Genomic DNA, 10,785 nt, shown 5'->3' with positions numbered 1-10,785 from the left:
TTTTTTTTCAAATGAAGTACAATTTGAAAATTTGATATTCCTCCCTGGTATGTATGTGGATCAGTTACACTGCGAAAATCGTTGGACCATGAAGTCTACTTGTGGCATATTGGAGTACTTACAGCGCTCTTACACGATATGTATTTTCATATGTAAATGTTACTTTTTTGTATCTACTCGTAAGTACAATATCAAATAAAACACCTCTTTGAGGTAAAATTTTCGAGTGACGAAAGCTGAACTAGAAACACAAAACTTATGATATCAATTTCGTGACCAAAATTTTACGCATTTTTTAACTGCCTTTGAAAGGTACGGAAAATCTTTTTTATTCATACGAATCGTTGCAAAAGTTATGTTTTTTATTTTGTGTTTCTAGCAGTAGATGGAATTTCGCAACGTTCGGAATAAATAAAAAAAATTTTCCGTACGTTTCCAAGGCAGTTAAAGAATGCGTATAGTTTTCGTCACGAAACTGATATCATAAGTTTTGTGTTTCTAGTTCAGCTTTCGTCACTCGAAAATTTTACCTCAAAGAGGTGTTTTATTTGATATCAATTATTTTGGGGTAGCAAATTTAAAATCGACCAAAATACCAACGGTAATTTAAATGTTTTATTGTTCTCAAATAAATTACTAAAAATGTTATCTAAATCTAAATTATATATTCAAATCGATGTGTCCATTGAAGCATATAATTTTTCAAATACGGAATAAAGCGAAAAAGAATGATCATATCCTTTGTATTCGAAAAAATTAAAATTAAAAAATTATGAGAAATGAAAACTTATCAACTTGATACCAACTCTGGATACAATAAAAAACTGTACTCGTCTGATTGTCTCGAAGTTTATTTTGGTTAAGATTTCTACCAGGTGTGGGGGGCGCACATGTGATTTTTTTAAGAAGTTTTACTTCTATCACGTGTACGATGTTGCACTCGTGCTATTAAACTAATGATTTTTTCTCAAGTAGTTTTGCCCAGTGGCAATCTTACTAATATTATAAATGTGAAAGTTTGTATGTTTGGATGTTTGGGAAATCATCACGCGGAAATGACTGAACGGATTTGCATGAAATTTGGTACACAGATAGCTTATGGGCCAGATTGGTTAATAGGCTATTCTTTAAGAGTTGCCACCTGTTAAAAAAGTTTAATTTACTTAATATGCGGGAACGACTGAATGGATTTGCATGAAAATTTGCACACAGATAGCTTATGACCTAGGTTGGAAAATAGGCTACTTTTCCTAAGAGTTGCCACCTGTTAAAAAAGTTTTATTAAATTAATACGCGGAAACGACTGAATGGATTTGCATGAAATTTTGCAAGCAGATAGCTTATGAGCTATAGTGGAAAATAGGCGGATTTTTTGGAAGAGTTGCCACCTGTTGAAAAAGTTTAATTAAATTAATACGCGGAAACGACTAAACGGATTTGCATGAAATTTCGCACACAGATATCTTATGACCTAGGTTAGAAAGTAGGCTACTTTTTTAAGAGTTGCCACCTGTTAGAAATGTTTAATTTAATTAATACGCGGAAATGAGTGAACTGATTTGCATGGAAGTTTTCACACAGATAGCTTATGACCTAGACTGGAAAATAGGCTACTTTTTTAAGAATGCCACCTGTTTGAAAATGAAATTTTGTTCAAAGATGGTTTATGACCTGGATTGAAAAATAGGCTACTTCCTTAACCGGTTTTCCGATCACAACACAGGTTGAAAAATAGGCTACTTTTTGTAAGAGTTACCACCTGCTAAAAAAGTTTAATTAAATTAATACGCGGAAAAGTCTGAACGGGTTTGCATGAAATTTTGAAAGTAGATAGCTTATGACCTATAGTGGGAAATAGGCGAATTTTTTGAAAGAGTTGCCACCTGTTAAAAAAGTTTAACTTAATTAATACGCGGAAACGACTAAACGGATTTGCATGAAATTTTGCACACAGATAGCTTATGACCTAGGTTAGAAAGTAGGCTACTTTCTTAAGAGTTGCCACCTGTTAGAAATGTTTAATTTAATTAATACACGGAAATGAGTGAACTGATTTGCCTGGAAGTTTTCACAAAGATAGCTTATGAGCTAGGTTGAAAAATAGGCTACTTTTTTTAAGAGTTACCACCTGCTAAAAAAGTTTAATTAAATTAATACGCGGAAAAGTCTGAACGGGTTTGCATGAAATTTAAATTTTTTTAAGCAGATAGCTTATGCCTTACTCTGAAAAATAGGCTAATTTTTTGTAAGAGTTGCCACCTGTTAAAAAAGTTTTAATTAAATTAATACGCAGAAACGACTGAACAGATTTGCAAGACATTTCGCACAGAGATAGCTTATGACCTATGTTGGAAAATAGGCTACTATTTTAAGAGTTATCACGTATAAGGAAAGTTTAATTAAATTAATACGCGTAAATGACTGAACTGATTTGCATGAAAGTTTGCGCACAGATAGCTTATGACCTAGACTGGAAAATAGGCTACTTTTTTAAGAATGCCACCTGTTTGAAAATGAAATTTTGTTCAAAGATGGTTTATGACCTGGATTGAAAAATAGGCTACTTCCTTAACCGGTTTTCCGATCAGAACGAAATTTAGTACCCTTACTACGGATTTCGGAAAGATGGTATTAACTCAAGGCCCCTCCCATACAAATCGGAATTTTCATATTACATACATATCTCTGGAAGTATTTGTGGGAGAGAACTGAAGCTTGGTATAGTGATATGTATGTGAAATCAATGATGGCATTAATCGATTGATGTTTTAATCAGTTAGTTAATTCGATTAAATTCAATCTGATTACAGTTAATCATGATTCATTTTAATCTGACTAAACAGTTAATCGTAACCGCGATTAAAAAATTAATTTTTAATCGTTAACTCTTAATTTGATCAAGTAGGTTTGGTGATTAATTAAGTTATGCTGGAATTTCCCTGTGCACACAAAGCAAGTTAATCCGGTATGGCTATATCAGGTTTTCTCATCAATCTAAGCAATTTGGTGTGCATTTTCATGAAGATATATACCAACAAACGTTTTACAAACTAGGTTTGTAAAAGTTCCCAGTTTATGTATTACTAATAACAATAATTATAATTTTTTTATATTATGTGCTTTTTATAAGCGTAAAACACAAAATAATTACTATAACTGGTGTTTGGTTTCAAACTCGGACAAACTAGACAAATTAATTAGATTTTATTTTTTAATTGGATTAACGATTAATGTTTTAAATTAATTAGACGTAATTGCAGCCAGCGATTAACGATTAAAAAAATGTTATCATTAATCGTACAGTTGATTACGACTAATTAATGTTAATCGTCAAACGCGATTAACATTTTAATCGTTAATGTTTAGTCGTTAATCAGATTAACAGTTTGCCAACACTGTGTGAAATCATGTTCATATTCACGGAAAAAATGGACTTGTTTGGAAAAGAGGCTTAGCACCTCCCATACTGACTGAAAGTTTCATATTGCATATCTCTTCAAATGTTTGGGGTAAAGCACTCAAGCTTGGTATGGAAATACATATGTATGCATGTATGTATGTGAAACTAATACCATACTCATGGAGAAAAAAATGAGAGTTATTGGAAAAGGTGGTGTGGCAACTCCCATGCAAATTGATTTTTCTATGCTGCATATCTCTGGAGGTATTTATTGCAGAGGACTGGAATTTGGCACCGAGATGAGTATACAAAATTAATTCCATACTCATGGAAAAGAATTTGCTTTCTTCGAAAAGGGGACATGGTTCCTGCCGTAAAAATTTACTGTTTTATACTGCTTATCTCTAGAGGTGTTCATGGTAGAGTACTGGGACTTGGTACTGGGGTATGTAAAATCAATTCTAAATTCATGGAAGAAGATTAGGGTTATAAGAAAAAGGGGCGTGGCACTTCCAGTACAAATTTACTTTTTCTTGTCACATATCCCTGGAAGTGTTTGTGGAAGAATACTGGAACTTCGTATGGAGTTGTGTATACAAAATGTATCAATTGCTCATGGAAAAAATGTGAGTTATTAAAAGAGGAGGCATGTCGCCTCCCATACATACTAAAAATTTCTTAATACATATCTCTGGAAGGATAGAAGATCTCTCGAAGTATTTAAAATTTGTTATGGAGATTTATTTTATAAGTGCCGTACTGACAGAATAAATTTCATTAAATGGAAAAGGGAGAGCCGGGTTCGGCCTTTTTTTTTCGAGCTTTTGATTGATTGATTGATTGATTTTTTTTATTCAGTTCATGAGTTCAGTTTACAAAGTTTACTTAAGTCTAACCCGCGAAGCTTTAGTGCTTGTCTGCAGGTTTATAGGTTTATACCGTATGTTCTTATAACAATAGATTAACTTATACCTAGGTGTTGTGATAGCAAGTTGCAAATGTTTTGCTTATTATTATGGATGTTATGCTTTCAATAGCTTTAAATGACTTATCAAAACAGGTTTTAAATAAAAAGTAGTTACATAAATAAATTATGATACGCAGAAGTTTATTCAGTACAGATTTTAATGACAGTTTGATAAAAATTTGTTTAATATTGTGGTAGCTTTTGTGGTAACCTTTGTTTTCAGAATTTGACTTTATCACAATAAGCTCTTAAAATGTCTTTTAATTAAAGTTTTTCGTTTGAACGTGTTTGGTAAATTTGTTAAATGTAATGGAATCGCATTAAACGGAGATGGAATTACTACCGAAAGTGAATTTTTGGAATAATTGTTCGTGAATTTTGGAACTGAAAGCCTGTTTTCAAGGCGCCTTCGTGTTCCATGGTTGTGGGAAATTGGTATTTTCAATGCGTTTTCGTCATAGAATTCATTTAGAATCGATAACTTATAAATCGACTTCACATCTAATAAATCTAATTCTTTGTTCAGGTTTGTAAGTTGGGAATATATATTTCTTTTCTTTGCTAGTATTTTCAAATTATAATTTTGACTTTGTTGTAGTTTTCTACAATGTACTGATGAGCCCCATGCAGTGATACCATGCCTTAAATACGATTCGGACAAAGATAAATATGCATGATATAAAACACTGTAATTTGCGCAGAAGGTCAGATGCTTTAGGAAATAAGCCGACGATCGGAGCTTTTTTTGTAGATGAGAGATGTGCAAGTTCCATTTAAGGTGTTCGTCAAGGATAACGCCAAGATATTTAAACATATGTACGGTGTCTATTTTGGTTTTACAATCGCAAGGCGTCATGTTTTTATGCAAACACTCATAATTATGGAAAACAATATTAAGTACAGAACTGCGAATATGGGGTGGTCTGAGGTGCATTATTTTAGTTTTAGTCGCATTTATTACTAACCCATTATCATGCGACCATTTGTTTATTATATCGAGCTTGCGTTGCATAATATTCATTGCAGAGGTGATGTCTCTATGTGGTACCAGAATTGCTGTGTCGTCTGCGTATGCAAACACTTCACTATTATCAAGAACCCTAAGCAAACTATTCGAGTATATTATATAAAGTAACGGCCCTAGCTTAGACCCTTGGGGTACTCCATAAGACACCGTTTTCCGACCACTGTAAGAATTTTGCAGTTTCACACTATATTCCCTTAGTTCAAGGTAGCTTTTAAACCATTTCAGGCATTCCCCCCTTGTACCCACATTCTCTAAGGCAGCAAGCAATTTTGCATGAGATAATGTGTCAAATGCCTTGCTAAAATCTATAAAGAGGGCTAGTATGTGATAATTTTTTCCCAAATTTTCATAAATTTTGCTTGAAAATTTACCCAGCAGTTGATTAATATTCTTATCTCTTTGGAACCCATACTGTCGGCTGTCGATAATATTGTATTTTTTAACATATTCGGTTAACCTCCTAACAATAATTTCTTCCATAATCTTCTCAATAATTGGTAAAATGGATATAGGTCTATAGTTACGAGTATCAGATTTGATCCCCGACTTAAATATAGGTCTTATTACAGATATTTTAAGATCTTTAGGTACTATACATTGAGAGAGGCTCAGATTTATCAGTTTCGCTATTATGGGTGCTATCGCAGGTGCTATCAATTTGAGATCCCTTGGACGAATTCCGTCGAAACCAGGACCTTTCCTGTCGTTCAGTGTTTGTATGATATTGAATATTTCATTGCCGCACGTTTCTTCAATAAACATTGAGTTACGCAATCTAAATTCTGCCATATTTAGTGTTCTGATATCGCAATCATGTACTAACATTTTTATATCCTCGCTAAATGCCTCCGCAAAACTGTCACAGATAGATTTTGGGTCATTGTTATCAAAATTTTTAATAATGTGCTCATCTTGACTGGTCTTCTTACGACCAACTATCTCATTTACTAGCTGCCAAGTCTTCCTCATATCATATCTGAACACTTTACTTATTCATCCTTTAATTCGTAATTTTTTCTATTATTTTTAACGCTTATTTTCGTTAAGTCAAATTCAATGGCATTTTCGGGCAAATGAGTGAAAACAAATTGTGAAATGGGACTAAAAAATGGTATTTTGATTGATTTTGATCAGAACCGGCCTCCAGGCGTGTACATGCGCTGCTAAAGCGGCTATTTGTAAGTTTTTGGCTCATAGTATCATCGGTAAAGGTAGGTATAAAGGAAAGAAAGTTGTGGCAAAATATGTCGACAAATTTTGTTGTCAAAATTTGACATAATGAAAACAATCCTTTATTCACCCATAGAGTCCAGTGTTAAATTTCATATTTTTTTTTAGATGAGAACTATAGCTATTTGACCCATATTCGCTTTTTGATTTCTGGAAATATATTAAAAATGCTTTCGAAGTTACTTACGGAAATTTGATTATTTTCTCTAGACTTGCTGCACCTATTAAAAGGAATCGGATAAATCAGCAGACTTTCACCAATATTTTTCAGTAGCGAAAATTAGATAAAACAACGCTTCTCCGATTCCCATTAGATTATAGTCTGTAGATATAGGCTCAGTAAAAAAAACACCTAATCATGTTTAAAGTACATCCATCTTTTGTATTCATGTTTTAAATAAAATTAATAAAAAAAACTACAAATCAATGATGTAACGTGTTTTAGGTACAATCTGTCTCGTTTAGGTACATTTATTTTATGATATTGGGTACAATCTGAAATTTCCATTTTTCATCCCTGATACATACATAAAATGTTTTGGGAGGAATGGGAAATACACTTTTTTGCATAGAAAACATGGATGGGTGTGCGCAATGCGTGGTCAGCTATCGCGTTATAAGTCGCAATGTTATGCCTTGTTTAAAAAGACATTAGGGCTATTCGCGATCCGGTGCAAATGGCCTAGCATCATTGCATTGCAAATTTGTATTGCAAATTATTTGCAATACACAAACAAAATACACGCATTTGCATTTGTCATTGCTTGGCAAATTTGCAATACCGAAAATCCATAGCATAAAAATGCTATGCATTGCATTCATAAACAAAACCAAAGCTGATGCACAAAAATTGTTTTGCAAAAGCTTTACCATGACAGTTTAATAAAGGTCGCTCACAATCCATGGCATATTTCTGCAATTGCATAAATTTGTCAGCTCTTATGCACCGAATCGCGAATTGCCCTATTACAAACTGTGTCGTAGTCTTTTGAAAAGGTGAAAGAGGGCGATCGAGCCCTGAAGCTTTTAGAATTAAAAGCAGCGTTCTTTATTAAATTTATGATTGGTGAAAGTAATCTACATCAACACGAAAATTATCAATGTCTATCAGAAAATGATTCTCTATCAGAAAATGATAGATCATTTCTAAAATAAGCATCTTATTCTGTCGCTTTGGCTTTTTATTTAGAATTTCTAGAAAAGTTTTAGATATGCAGTTTTATAGCCCATTAAAATTTAGTAGCTGAAAGTGCAAATTTCAAGCGCTAAGAAATCGCGTTGATTTTTAATGATTGGCAATTTCTTTTATATGGAAGAAAATGCCTAGCACCGTCAGCAAAAAAAGATAAACATTAAATAAACAAAAAATAAAAATTGCCAAAACTGGTCAAAATGTCACTTAACTTAATCAGCTGACCATAAATGCATATAACATATTTATACATTTATTTATTTGAATCTACCACATTGTTTTGGAATGTACCACAATTTTTCATGCTTATTTACCACTAAGAAAACTTTGCGTACGAACACTCTCAACAGCAACTGATTTGATATTCCTGTGGCGAAAATCTCTAGTTCTGAGCTGCTGCGCTTCTAGTACATTTAGACCCAGTACTGGTTCGCGACAAATCTCTTTTGCATGCAAGCAACTGGCGAATTTAACATGGCAATGTCCTGGTAGTGTCAATTGCCCCCCGCTGCATCCCTTTTTCGATAGTTCTGAACTAGTCCTAAATTCTATAGTTCCGAACCAGTTCTAAAATCGACAGACGAAAGAAAAAAATATCATGATTTTTCTCTTTGGTTCTTCCGTGTGTGCGATTTTAAGTTATTTTGGAAGGAAATTAAATTTGTTTGAATGATTGTAAGAAATGTACGTTTACATACCTTTAGCTGTAGCTGAGTTTGCAGAGGTGCTCACTGTTATTTCATAGATTCCAGACGTTCGCAAGATGTTGAAATGTTAACACAAATTTTAGTTTTGTATTACCAAGCTACGAAAAAGCATCTGCGAAGCACAGAATAGAAGCGTATCTGAACGAAAAAGCCGCCGAACACATATCTATTTAAAGTAAACAAGCCCCCCGCTGCATCCCTTATTCGATAGTTCCGAACTAGTTCTAAATTCGATAAATAAGATCTAGTTCGTTCTGCATCCCTTTTTCTATAGTTCCGAACCATTTCCAAATTCGTCACTTTAGATATAGATTTCTAGTGAAAAAAATTGAAAAAAATTAGTTTTTTAAAAGTACCACTTTTCGCCGATTTTGGACTTGTGGGGATCTAGTTCCTATCGGACTAGTTCCTTTTTAGCGATAAAGACCTAGAACGGAACTAGAAATTTGATTCCCTAGTCCGCGGTTTCACTGCCGAAATACCAGCGAAGCATCAGTCAATCGTCAATTATCGTAAGACGCACGAAGACGATGATAGTATACATGTGTCGACGTCGCAGCAAGCAGCATTTTGAAGCCCAATTACATGTGTTGGAAAATCAAAAAATGCCCGCCTCTGGTGTAGAGACTGAGTGTTCAAATTGGACGATTTAACGCCGATTAAGCGATTTTTTTAACATTGCGTTTTTTTTTTACAAATGCGTGGAAACACGTGATAAGTAGGTTATGGAGTTAGAGCTTTCATTTTGATGTGGCAAAACTTTGGACAGTTATAATTTCGAAAAAGTAGAGAATTTCGTTTAATTGGAAACCAGCATTAACACCGATAATAATGTCAGCATGGAGATCCAACGCATAATCATTCTTGCCAACAAGTGCTACTTTGGACTGAGTAGGCAATTCAGGAGTAAATTCCTCTCTCGACTTACGAAAACCACACTCTAATAGTCACTCATCATACCCGTGCTGGTAAATGGCGCAGAAGCATGGACAATGACAACCAGTGTTGCCAACTTTTGATTTTCAAAAAGCACCAAAAACTTGTAAAAAAAAGCGTTTTATCACACTAAAAGCACCAAATTTTTTGAATCAAAAGATGCTTTTTTCATAACAATTTGTGTTTAACAAAAGCAAAAAATTAACAATATTTACAAGAATACATACATAAATCAATACACACAATTTTTCGCTCATAAAGATTGAATAGCTTCTACACATGCTATGATGACTCATACTTACGACGTAATATCGAACCGTGTTTTTGGAAATTTAAGGTTAGGAAATCTCAAAATTCTAGTGCTAAGAAATTGTGCGGCCAGATTTGGATTCAGCACCAAGAAACGATGTTTTTTACTCAGGTGGTAAAAAAATCAAAATTTGTTTAAATAATTAGAAAAGAAAAAAAGAAATACTTAACTTACGCGAATAGAATTCAACAAGATGGGTTTGTAACTTCAGCGTTTTTTCAATCATGGTTATATTTGAGTGCATTCAAATTTGTAGATTCTTGTAAATTCAGTGGTGCCACAGCTTTAAATATTTCAGGTTTTACCTATCTTGGAGGAATTTTAGTTCAGAAAAAAAGCATTAAAAAAGGCACTAGGCACTAAATAAATTTTTTTGGCGTTTTAATTTTCAAAAAGCACTAAATCTACTGCTTAAAGCACCAAGTTGGCAACTATGATGACAACATCTGATGAGGCGGCTCTTGGAGTATCCGAGAGAAAGATTTTGCGGAAGATTTACGTGTTTTTACGCGTTGGCGACGGCGAGTACCGCAGATGATGGAATGATGAGCTGTATGAGCTTTACAACGACATGGACATAGTGCAGTGAATTAAAATACAGCGGCTCCGCTGGCTTGGCCATGTCGTTCGAATGGACACCGACGCTCCAGCTCTGAAAGTATTCAACTAGGAACCCGCTGGTGGTAGAAAAGGAAGAGGAGGCCCCCACTGCGATGGAAAGACCAGTAGTGCGATTCACTAACTTTTAACAATGCGACTTGTCGAGTTGTAAGCTAACAATTTTTGTTGTTTGCAGTAACGATTGTGCGATTCACTAACTGCGCTGCCGCTAATGGGTACAAATCCGTTGCATATGCCAAGGCGTTCGTGTAAGCACAAAGTTCACAAGCATTTATATTAAAAATAAAATTATACAATTACTAAAGATGAGTAAATACACATACATATGTAAGTAGCAAACAAAAAACTTTTGAATTTTTCTGCCATATTTTACTCGAAGCTGTAAATAAAAAGTT

The sequence above is a fragment of the Rhagoletis pomonella genome, unplaced genomic scaffold, assembly GCF_013731165.1.
Source record: "Rhagoletis pomonella isolate Grant_MI unplaced genomic scaffold, Rhpom_1.0 Rhpom_scaffold_00017, whole genome shotgun sequence".
NCBI classification, from domain to species: Eukaryota; Metazoa; Arthropoda; class Insecta; order Diptera; family Tephritidae; genus Rhagoletis; species Rhagoletis pomonella.
Note: the sequence above shows the minus strand (reverse complement) of the source record.